At 40.6% G+C, this 12,654-nt stretch overlaps 1 pseudogene; it reads right to left on the bottom strand.

The window, feature by feature from the left end:
• Window positions 1-773: 773 nt before the first annotated feature.
• On the bottom strand, window positions 774-2,985 carry LOC119542920 (annotated as a pseudogene).
• Between the last annotated feature and the right edge of the window lie 9,669 nt (window positions 2,986-12,654).

Raw genomic sequence — 12,654 nt, 5'->3', positions numbered from 1 at the left:
TCATATAAGTTTTAGAAGTACAATGTCTAGAATGCTGGCACATAGTAGGCACTCGATAAAATTTGTCTAATACATATAATATGGAAGGTTTCAATAAGAAGAAAACACAATTCTCGGGTTAGCTCAACAGAGCTTTGCTTTTACTGCTTCATATCTCTTCCTCTTTGAATTGCTGAAGACAAATGCTAAAATATTACAGTGACCACTTGCACAAGTGGAGGTGAAGACTTTTAGTCTCTGCAAACTATACCCTGTTCTGAGGATGGTAGTTCTCCTTCCTGCTACAGTGCCCTAACTGTGGCACTAGCCCTTCACTCCTAGACAACTGCCTGCTATTAACCTCTCCCTGCCAGGAAGGGGATTTGAGTCTCTGCCTTAAAAGGATCTTATTCTTTGCGATTCCACCTGGAGCCCAGACCATCCTGAAAAGTGGGAGGAGAACCCGACACCTGCAGTTTCTATAGTTTCTATAGTTCCTCTGAAGACCTAGGAGAAGTCGGATTCTTCTCCTCCCCCCTCCTACCACGTCCAATGCTTGGCAGCTGCTCTGGCTGTTTTCTGGGTCACTTATGCCCTGCCCTTTTTTTGGGGGGGGGGGTGTTTTGATGTTATTTCAGTTTATGGAATATAAACGCAGGTAGCCCCAATGGAAACAGTAACGATGAGTCCAGCTGGCTTAGCGAACAAAATATAGGTTACCTTCCGAAATTTCTACTCTCTTGTTTACCTATAATCTGAGGATTCTAAACTGCCTGGGTCCTTTGGCGAGAAGGTCAGAAGTCATTGTCACTCTCGTCCATGGGCTCAGGTTTTCAGATCCTTCGACTGGGCTTAGCCGGCGAGAGTGCAATGCTCTCGTCTTCCAAATCGTCATCATCTTCATCGTCTTCCATGTCAATTTCACTGTCCTCTGAATCTTCGTGGGTCATCGGAGTCTCGACCTTGCATTGTGCCCGCGATGCACTTGCTGGGTCTTCCTTGCATGAGCACCTCCATGGCCGTCTGCGGCTTCGACAGCCGTCTCTCTTCCAATTCACTATCAGATTCGTCATCCTCCTGGATATCCATGTCGGAATCATCATTACTTCCACTTTTGAGCCGTCACTTTTCCTCTTCCTTTAGCTTGTTGTGCATCAGACGCAGAGTATTTTCAGCTTCCTCAAACCTCTCTTGCTCCAACCTGTGATGGTCCTCAAGCTGCTGCTCCAGGTAAGCCAGGTTTCAAAATTTCTCTAGATAAACCTCGTACTGCTTCTGCAATTCCTCCTCAATCTTCTCATATTCATCCATGAAGGCTGGCCTGACATTCTGTGGCATCTGTAACCGCTTTCAATTTCTTTACAGTTCTAATTTTCTCTTTTCAATTTTGGCTTCTAAATTGGCTTCATCAGAGGCCACATTATTATGCAGCTCTTTAGTCCTCTGAACCTGTGCCAAAATACCTTTTATTGCAATTCTCATTACTTTTTCAGTGTCATTTATTTCCAGAGGTCTGGCAATTGCTTCTGTTCTCAGTCCCTCAACTCCACCTCCTTGCCCAGCAAGTCATAGAGAGACGCTCCTTTGGAGGTGATTTCAGAGGCAAGCTGCCTGGCTGCTTTCAGATCTGCAATCTTTGAGCCAAGGTCAAACTTGAATTTGCTGATACCTTCCTTTCCTGGTTTAGAGCCCTCCATCCTTTTGGTCTTCATAGCGTTATAAATGATCTTCGATAGTTCTTTAACAGCACACCCATCTGCTTGTTAAAGCTTCTTAGTATTGAGTTTTATCAGTGCTTTGGTTGCCATGAACTGGTCAATTGCCTTAATGAAGAACACTTGGTCCTGTTCAGTCTCAACGTCAGAAGGGATGTCAGTCTGAGGTTCATACTGCAGAGATCGCGGAAAGACATGGCGCTCTGGTCCCCAGCAGCCCCGGGTCGCCCCCGCTGCTCATTCCCCATAGACCATGCCCTGCCCTTTTGAGTATGAAATGAGATTGTGGTCCCGCCTCAGAAAAGTGCACTGAAACAGAAGATTTTGCATTCACTTTCAGGAGGTTTGTATATCAGTCTAGTCCATCTTAGAACCCCATATTAATAAACACCATCCTAGAGCTTCTAGAGCCTTTCCCCCTAGAGAACTTGATGAATCTTCTCTTAGGAGTTAGGCTCTGCTGGACTGTACAGTCATCAAAGATAGAGAAGAGCCCTGCTTGAAGAACGTTGGTCTTTAATTATGAAACACTGTATTGATAAGTATCCTTGCTTTGTACATGCGTTCACAGATAAACATCTGCTGTTGGTTTTTTGAAAGGCATGTGAGTCAGAGTGAGCACTTCAGTTTTCATGCAGCTGTCTTCCTTTAAATGGGCCAGGCAGGGGTGTCCTGGTGATAGTGTCAGACTAATATCCGCACAGAGACAGAAGGACATTTATAGTTCTGGGGCATTGCTAGGATAAACTTAAGGAGCTCTAAAAATGCTCTTTGCCTTTCTCAAGCAAAAGTCTTGTTCCCTGTAGGCACTTGAATGGAAGTTGACATTAAAAATACTTGTTTATATGTGTGTGTCTATCTGCTTCCAAACCATGAGACTGTGAATACCTTAAAGACAGGGACCATATCTTTTATAACTTTATATTCTCAGAATCTAGAGATGAAAGATGAGAGTGTCCTTAACTATCATTAATGCGTATACTAACAATATCTCAGACTTACAGCTAAAACGAAACTCTTGATCTGATCCCTCGAACCTGTTTCTCTTTCTGCTTTCCTGGTTGAAGTAAATTGCAACTCTTTCTCCAGTTACTCAGGCCAAAACCCCTAAGATCATTTTTTAATTTTTATTTTTATTTTAAAAAATTTTTATTGTGGTAACATATAGATAACATTTCCCATTTTAATCATTTTGAAGTACACAATTCAGTGATATTAATTACATTCAACTTTCATTCCAAACTTCCATTACCAAAATTTTCCCATAACCAAACAGAAACTCCGTACCCATTAATCATTAACTCCCCATTCCCACTCCCACTGCCCCTGATAACCTGTTATCTACTTTCTGTCTCTATGGATTTACATATTCTAATTATTTGATATAACTGATATCATACAGTATTTGTCCTTCTGAGTCTGGCTTATTTCATTCAACATGATGTCTTCAAGGTTTATCCATGCTGTACAGCATGCATCATAACTTCATCCCTTTCTATGGCTAATAATATTCTATCATATGTTTATCTGTTCACCTCTTGAATATTTAAGTTCTTCCACCTTTTGGCTATTGTGATTAATGATGCTATGGACACTGGCAGACAAATATCTGAGTCCCTGTTTTCGATTATACTGGGTATACACCTGGAAGTGGAGTTGCTGAGTAATATGGTAATCCTATACTTAACTTTCTGAACAACTGCCAAATAGTTATCCACAGTGACTGCACCGTTTCACATTCCCACCAACAATTCATGAGGATTTCTATTTCTCTGCATCCTTGCCAGCACTTATTTCCCATTTTTCAAGTAATAGCCATTCTAGTGGTTGTGCAGTGGTATCTCATTGTGGTTTTGGTTTGCATTTCTCTACTGGCTAATCATGTTGAGCATCTTTTCATGTGCTTTTTGGCCATTTATATATTTTCCTTGGAAAAATGTCTATTCAGATCCTTTGCCCATTTTTAAATTGGGTTGTATGACTTTTTGTTCTTGAGTTGTAGGAATTCTTTGTATATTTTGGATATTAAATCCATGTCAGATATATGGGTTCAAAATATTTTCTCCCATTTTCTTGGTGATCTTTTCACTTTCTTGATAATGTCCTTTATTGCATAAGTGTTAATTTTATTGCTGATTCTTCTGATATAAAATCTAAAGTTTCATTGCCTAATACAAGTTTCTGAAGATATTTTCTTCTAAGAATTTTATAAATTTACCTCTTGTTTTAGTTTCCTTAGCTGCTCAAGTAAATATCATACAGTGGGTTGGCTTAAGCAATGGGAATTTATTGGCTCACAGTTTTAAGACTAGGAGAAATCCAAAATCAAGGCATTATCAAGGCAATGCTTTCTCCCAGAAGACTGTGGCATTCAAGGGCTGGCTGCTGACAATCCCTGGTTCTTAGTTTCACATCAACGCACATGGCGGCCTCTCCTTTCTTTCCCAGATTTGGTTGATCTTCAGTGTCTTGTTTCCTGTGCATTTCTCTCTGTCTTTCTGAATTTCATTCTGCTTATAAAGGACCCCAATAATAGGATTAAGACCCATCTTGATTGATTTGGGCCACATCTGAAGTAACTTCATTGAAAGGTCCTATTTAGAATGGGTTCACACCCACAGGAATGGATTAAGTTTAAGAACATGTTTTTCTGAGGTGTATATATATCTCCAAATCACCACACCTCTTATATTTAGGTTTGTTCTGGTTTTCTTAAAGCTTCTGGAAATGCAATATATCAGAAATGGATTGGCTTTTACAATGGGGGTTTATTAGTTCACAAATTTACAATTCTAAGGCTATGAAAGTGTCCCATTTAAGGCATCAATAGGACAATACCTTCTCTAAAGAAAGGCCAATGGCATCTGGGGTTCCTCTGCCACATGGGAAAGAACATGGCCATGGCCGTAGTCTGCTGGGCTTCTCCTGGGGTTACCTTCTCATTTGTGTTGCTTTCTCCCAAATGTCTCTGGACTTCTGTCTTAGCTTCTCTCTCTCAGCTCCTGTGCATCCTTCCTTGTTTCTCCCAGGGTGTTTTCTCTAAGCATCTGAGGGTCCTCTGTTAGCTTTTCTGGGTCAAACTCTGGATTTCATCTCTAAGCTTCTCTACTGGTTCTGGTTTCAAGGGCTGTCTCCAAAATATCTCTGGGTGTTTTCTCTCTAAGCATCTCTGAGCTCTCTTCAAAATGTCTCTGCCTTATATCCTCTCATAGAGGACACCAGAAAACTTAATTAAGACCCACTTTGAATGGGTGCAGTCACATCTTCATGGAAACAACCTAATCAGAAGATCCCACTCACAATAAGTCTGCACCCACAAGATTGGATTAAAAGAGCATGGCTTTCCTGAGGTACATAACAAGTTTCAAACCAGCAGTAGCTTGTTCCATTTTGAGTTACTTTTTGTATGTGATATGACATAGGAGTCCACTTTCATTCTTTTGCATGAGCATACCCAGTTTTCCCAGCACCGTTTATTGAACAGAATATTCTTTCCTTGTTGAATGGACTTGGTGGCACCCTTGTTGAAAATCAGTTGACCACAGATGTGTCGGTTTATTTCTGAACTCTCAGTTATTCTCTTCCAATGGTCTATATGCCTGTCCTTGTGCCAGCACCACACCGTTTTGTTTTTTTTCAATTCAGTTTTATTGAGATAGATTCACATACCATACAATCATCCACAGAATACAATCAGTTGTTCATAGAACCATCACATAGTTGTGCATTCATCACCACAATCAATTTTGGAACATTTTCATTACTCTAAAAAATAAAAATAAGGATAAAAATAAAAGTAAAAAAGAATACCTAAAACATCCCATCCTACCTGTGCCAGTTTGAATGTATTGTGTCCCCCAAAACACCATTATCTTTGATGTAATCTTGTGTGGGCAGACGTTACCAGTTTTGATTAGATTTCCTTGAGTGTTTCTTTGGAGATGCGCCCCACCCAGCTGTGGGTTATGACTCTGATTGGATATTTCCATGGAGGTGTGGCCCCACCCATTTAGGGTGGGCCTTGATTAGTGGAGCCATATAAATAAGCTGACAGGCAGAGGGAAATCAGTGCAGCTGTGAGTGATGTTTTGAAGAGGAGCTACAGCCAAGAGGGACATTTTGAAGAAAGCACAGGAGCTGCAGATGAGAGACAGTTTGAAAACAGCCATTGAAGGCAGACTCTTGCTCTGGAGAAGCTGAGAGGACAAATATCCCAAGTGCAACTAAGAGTGACATTTTTGAGGAACTGCAGCCTAGAGAGGAACATCCTGGGAGAAAGCCATTTTGAAACCAGAACTTTGGAGCAGACACCAGCCACGTGCCTTCCCAGCTAACAGAGGTTTTCCAGACACCATTGACCATCCTCCAGTGAAGCTACCTGATTGCTGATGTGTTACCTTGGACACTTTATGGCCTTAAGACTGTAACTGTGTAACCAAATAAACACCCTTTTATAAAAGCCAATCCATGTCTGGTGTTTCGCATCCCAGCAGCATTAGCAAACTAGAACACCACACTGTTTTTCATTAATTTTTGTGCCCATTTTTCTACTCATCTGTACATACACTGCATAAAGGGAGTGTGAGCCACAAGGTTTTCACAATCACACATTCACACCATGTAAGCTACATAGTTATATAGTCATCTTCAAGAATCAAGGCTTCTGGGTTGCAGTTAGTTTCAGGTATTTCCTTATATCTATTCCAATACACTAAAAACTACAAAGGGATATCAATATAGCACATAAGAATACCCTCCAGAATGACCTCTTGACTCCATTTGAAATCTCTCAGTCACTGAAACTTTATTTTGTTTCATTTTGCTTCCCCCTTTTGGTCAAGAAGATTTTCTCAATCCCATGAAGCCAGGTCCAGGCTCATCCCTGGGAGTCATGTCCCATGTTGCCAGGGAGATTTACACCCCTGTGAGTCATATTCCACATAGGGGGGATGGCAATGAGTTTACCTGCTGAGTGGGCTTAGAAAGAGAGAGGCCACATCTGAGCAACAAAAGAGGTTCTGTGGGGGAGACTTTTAGGCACAATTTTAAGTGGGCTTAGCTTCTCCTTTGCAGTAACAGGCTTCATAAGGGCAAGCCCCAAGATCTAGGGCCCTGCCTACTAAATTGGTAGTCCTCAATGCTTGTGAGAATATCAGTAATTCCCCAGGTAGGGAAGTTTAATATTTCCTTATTTTTCCCCAGTTCCTCAGGAGGGCCCTGAAAATACATTTTTGTTCACTGCCCAAATTACTTTGGGATGTATGAGGGTTTCAGACTAACCCGTACAAGCTACCAGATCTCACTTCCTATTCTAAGATCCAAGTAATTACAGTGTTTGAATAAACTGACCGTACAAGTTAAATTATTTAGTCACCACACTGTTTTGATTACTGAAGCTTTGTAATAAGTTTTGAAATCAGGAAGCATGACTGCTCTTCTTTTTCAAGATGGTTTTGGCTATTCAGAGCTCCTTGCTCTTCCATATGAATTTTTTTTTCTTCCATATGAATTTGATAACTTGCTTTTCCTTTTCTGCAAAGAAGGCTGTTGGAATTTTGACTGAGATTATATCAAATCTGTAAATTTGTTTATTAGCTGTAATTGCTTTGGTATGGATTTTCAGGATTTTATGTATATAGGCTCATGTCATGTGTGAATCAAGATACTTTTACTTCTTCCTTTCCAATTTAGATGCTTTTATTTCTTTTTCTTGCCTAATTGCTTTAGCTAGAACTTGCAGTACAGTGTCAAAAAGCAGTGGTGAAAAGCAGATGTCCTTGTCTTTTTCCTGATCTTAGAGGAAAAGCTTTCAATCTTTCACCTTTGAGTTTGATGTTAGCTATGGATTTTTCATATATGCTCTTTATCATGTTGAGGAAGTTCCCTTCTATCACTAGTTTCCTGAGTATTTTTATAATGAAAGGTGCTGGATTTTGTTAATTGCCTCTTCTGTGTCAATTGAGATGATGTTTCAGGTTTGCTAAAGCTGCTAGAATGCAATATACCAGAAATGGTTTGGCTTTTAACCATGAGATTTTATTAGGTTACAAATTTACAGTTCTAAGGTGAAGAAAATGTCCCAATTAAGGCAGCAACAGGATGATACCTTCTCTGAAGAAAGGTGATTTCATCCGGGGTTCTGGTTTCAATGGTTGTATCTAAATGTCTCTTGTGGGTCCTTCTTGTTTCGTTTCTCCTGGGGTGTTTTCTTTTCTTTTCTTTTCTTTTCTTTTTTTTTTTTAATTTTATTTTGAAATAAATTCAAAGTTACAGGAACAGTTGCAAAAACAATACAAACCCCATACACAGCATACGCTGACCTCCCTCCCCCAATACCCCGATCCATCAACTTTAACATGCTGTCACACCACCATTTCTTTCTTTCCCTCTCCCTCCCTCCCTCCCTCCCTATCATCCATCATCTATTGCTCTGTCTTCTGAACATATGAGAGCAAGCTGCACACATCCTTGAACAAACACTATAATTCACATATACAATTCCCATGAACAAAAACATACTTTTATGCAATCCCGTTAAGCGCAGCTAAGAAGTTCAAGAAATTCAACATTGATACAAAGCTTACATTCTATATTTCCTTTTTTTTTTTTCTCTTATGTCCCAACTGTGTCCCTTTGAGCCTCCTGTCCTCCATCCTCAGATCCCATCCAGGATCATCCTTGGCATTCAATTGTCATCTATTTAGACTGTCTTTTTTTTTTTTCAATTGTGGAAACATATATACAGACTAAATCTTCCCATTCCACCCCCTCCCTAGCATTCCATTAGTGGGATTAATCACATTTAGGATGTTGTAATGCTCTTTCCCACCATCCATTACTAGAAATTTCCCCTCACCTCAAACAGCAACCCTACACTCATTTCTTAACTCACCATTGCCCCTTCCCCCACTTCTCATAACCCATACTCTACTTTTCATCTCTATGGTCAGATTCTCTGATAATTTCTTTGTGTTTACTGTGGGGCTTAAATTTAACCTATTAAATCCATAACAATCTTGGTTTTCTTTGATACCAACTTAACTTCAATAGGACCCATAAACTATGTTCCTATACTCCTCCATTCCCCTGCCTTTATATAGTTCTTGTCAAATATTACATATTTTACATTGAGACCAAAACCACTGATTTGTCATTAGAGTTTATGTATTTTATATCCTGTAGGAAGTAAATAGTGGAGTTACAAATCAAAAATTATTGACTTCTATTTGTATTCCATTGTGGTCAGAGAATGTGATTTGAATATATTCAGTTGTTGTTGTTCTTTTTTTAATTTATTGAGGCTTATTTTATGTCCCAGCATATGGTCCATTCTGAAGAAAGATCCGTGATCACTACAGAAAAATGTGTATCCTGGTGATTTGGGATGTAAGGTTCTATAGATATGTCTGTTAAAATTCTCTATATCTCTCTCTCCTTTCTTTGTTTCTCTGTCAGTAGGGCTCCCTTTAGTATCTGAAGTAGGGCAGTTCTTTTATTGGCAAAATCTCTCAGCATTTGTTTGTCTGTGAAGAATTTAAGCTCTCCCTCAAATTTGAAGGAGAGTTTTGCTGGATAAAGTATTCTTGGTTGGAAATTTTTCTCTCTGAGAATTTTAAATATGTCATGCCACTGCCTTCTCACCTCCATGGTGGCCACTGAGTAATCACCACTTAGTCTTATGTTGTTTGCTTTGTATGTGGTGAATTGCTTTTCTCTTGCTGCTTTCAGAACTTGCTCCTTCTCTTCAGTATTTGACAGTCTGATCAGAATATGTCTTGGAGTAGGTTTATTTGGATTTATTCTATTTGGAGTTTGCTGGGCATTTATGCTTTGTGTATTTATATTGTGTAGAAGGTTTGGGAAGTTTTCCCCAACAATTTCTTTGAATACTCTTTCTAGACCTTTACCCTTCTCTTCCCCTTCTGGGACATCAATGAGTCTTAAATTTGGACGTTTTATTTTATCTATCATGTCCCTGAGATCCTTTTCAATTTTTTCGATTTTTTTCTCCATTCTTTCTTTTGTTCTTTCATTTTCTGTTCTGTGGATCTCTAGGACACTGAGTCATTGTTCAGCTTCCTCTAGTCTTGTATTGTGAATATCCAGAGTCTTTTTAATTTGGCCAACTGTTTCTTTTGTTTCCATAAGATCTTCTATTTTTTTATTTACTCTTTCAGTTTCTTCTTCATGCTCTTCTAGGGTCTTCTTTATGTCCTTTATATCCTGTGCCATGTTCTTCTTCATGTCCTTTATATCCTATGTCATGCTCTCATTCTTTGACTATAGTCCTTTGATTAATTGTGCCAAGTACTGTGTCTCCTCCAATTGTTTGATTTGGGTGTTTGGGATTGGGTTCTCCATTTCATCTGGTTTTAGCAAATGCTTTAAGATTTTCTGTTGTTTTTGGCCTCTTGGCATTTGCTTTGCTTGATAGCTGTGATCTTCCAGGACCTCTGCTGAGGGAAAGCTGTGCTACTTCACAAGTGTGTGCCTTCCCTCAAGGGAAGCCCCGGGCCACCAGGCCATGCAGGGGTGTTCCAAGCCTGATGCAAAAATGGCTGAATGGGGCGTCTCAACCCCCAACTTTTCACACAGCTCTGCCTTCCTAGCTCCGGGACCACTAGCTGTGGTTGCACCCAAGGCCACTGTCCACAGCCGATATTGTGGTGTGTGCGGGGTGCTGTGGGATACACTCCCCATCAGACTGGGTTTCCTGGTGTGGCTCTGGGCTGTGGGTACGGCCCTGGGCAGGAATGTCGCCAGCACACCAGGAAGCCAGCTGCAAGGGGTGCGGTTTCTTTCTCCTTTTGGCTCTGTCCCTCTGGCCCCGGGACAATCAGCAGCAGGTGTGGGGAGGGCTAACCTTCACGCCAGACACCTAGGCATTGACTATAGCCTGCTCCTGCAGTGCTTCACTGCGCAGTTCTCACTGCCGTATCTGCAGCCACTCCCAGGTTTTTTTGGTTGTTTGTTTTTTAAAGGAACTAGTCCATCTTCAAACGCCAACATGCAGTTTCGCCACACCATAGCGTGGCCACGGGACTTTCAGCCAGCTTACTCATTTCAGAATGCAGACTCCCGGTTTCACCAAGTGCATGGCCCCTGTGGATTTAGCAGACTTTGTCTGGCTGGTGCATCACTGGGAGTGCTATTCTGGGTCTCTTTTTGGTTTTTATCTAGCATTTTTCACGGAGGTGATTTTTTTGCCCTGTCTCACCTAGCCGCCATCTTAGATTCTCCCCTGGGGTGTTTTCTTAGCTTCTCTGAGCCCTCTGAGTTTCATTTGTCTTTTATCCTCTCATAGAGGACTCCAGCAAGGGGATTAAGACCCACCTTGCATGGGCTGGGCCACATCTCCATGGAAACAACCTACTCAAAAGGTCCCACTCAACAATATGTCTGCCCCCATAAGAATCGATTAAAATAACAGACTTTTCTGGGGTACGTAACAGATCCAAACCAGCATAGATTATTATATGGTTTATTTCTTTCATTTTATTATGTGGTATATTACATTGATGATTTTCTTATGTGGGAACCACCTTGCATTCCTGGGACAAATCCCACTTGATCATGTTGTATAATCCTTGCAATGCGCTGTTGGAGTCAGTTTGTAAGTATTCTGTTGAAGATAATTGCATCTATATTTGCAAGGTATATTGATTTGTAATTTTCCTTGTGCTTTCTTTAACCCAATTCATTTGTTGTTTAGTAGTGTATTGCTGAGTTTCTATGCATTTGAGAATATTTTAGTTCTCCTTTTGTTATTAATATCTAGCTTCATTCCATTGTGTTCAGAAAACACACTCTATGATTTCCATCTTTTTAAATTTATTGAGACTTTTTTGTGATCTAGCATATGGTTGACGCTAGGAAATGATCCATGTGCACTTGAGAAGAAATGTGTATTCTGCTGTTGTTGGGTGAAGTATTCTATGTATGTCTCTTAGGTCTGGTTGGTTTATGGAATTGTTTATATTTCCTCATTGATTATCTTTCCAGATGTTCAGTCCATTCTTGAAAGTGGTGTAATAAAGTCTCTGTTCCAGTTTGCTAAGGCTGCTGGAATGCAAAATACCAGAAATGAATTGGCTTTTACAATGGGGGTTTATTAGTTCACAAATTTACAGTTATAAGGCCATAAAAGTGTCCAAACTAAGGCATCAACAAGAGGATACCTTCACTGAAGAAAAGTCAATGGCATCCAAAACACCTCTGTCACCCTGTCAGCTGGGAAGGCACATGATTAACGTCTGCTGGTCCTTTGCTCCCAGGTTGCATTGCTTTCAGCTTCTGATTCCAGTGGCCTTCTCTTTAAGCATCTATGGGTTCTCACTTAGCTTCTCCAGGGAAAGATTCGGGTTTCATCTCTTAGCTTAGCATCTCCAAACGTCTTTCTCTCTGCATCTCCAAGTTTCTGGGTCTGTGTTGGCTCTCACTTCTCTTAAGGACTCCAGTAAACTAATTAAGGCCTACACTGAATGGGCAGGGTGGAAATAATCAAATCAACAGACCCCACCCACAATTGGGTGGGTCACATCTCCATAGAAACAATTTAATTAAAAAAATCCCACCCATAATGGATCTGCCCCAACAAGATTGGATTAAAAGAACATGGCCTCTCTCTCTGTAGCTAAGCCCACTTGGCAGGTGAAATCACTGCCCTCCCTGCTATGTGGGATCCGACACCCAGGGGAGTGAATCTCCCTGACAACATGCAACATGACTCCTGGAGAGGAATCTAGATCCAGCATTGTGGGATGGAGAACATCTTCTTGATCAAAAGGGGGATGTGAAAGGAAATGAAATAAGCTTCAGTGGATCCAAAAGATGCCCAGAGGTCACTCTGGTGGGCACTCTTACACACAATATAGACAACCCTTTTTTAGGTTCTAAAGAATTGGAATAGCTAGGAATAAATACCGGAAACTATCAAACCACAACCCAGAACCCATAAATC

This window comes from Choloepus didactylus, chromosome 8 (assembly GCF_015220235.1).
Source record: "Choloepus didactylus isolate mChoDid1 chromosome 8, mChoDid1.pri, whole genome shotgun sequence".
Taxonomy (NCBI): domain Eukaryota; kingdom Metazoa; phylum Chordata; class Mammalia; order Pilosa; family Megalonychidae; genus Choloepus; species Choloepus didactylus.
The sequence above is the reverse complement of the archived record's forward strand: the minus strand, read 5'-3'. Positions and strand labels throughout refer to the sequence as shown.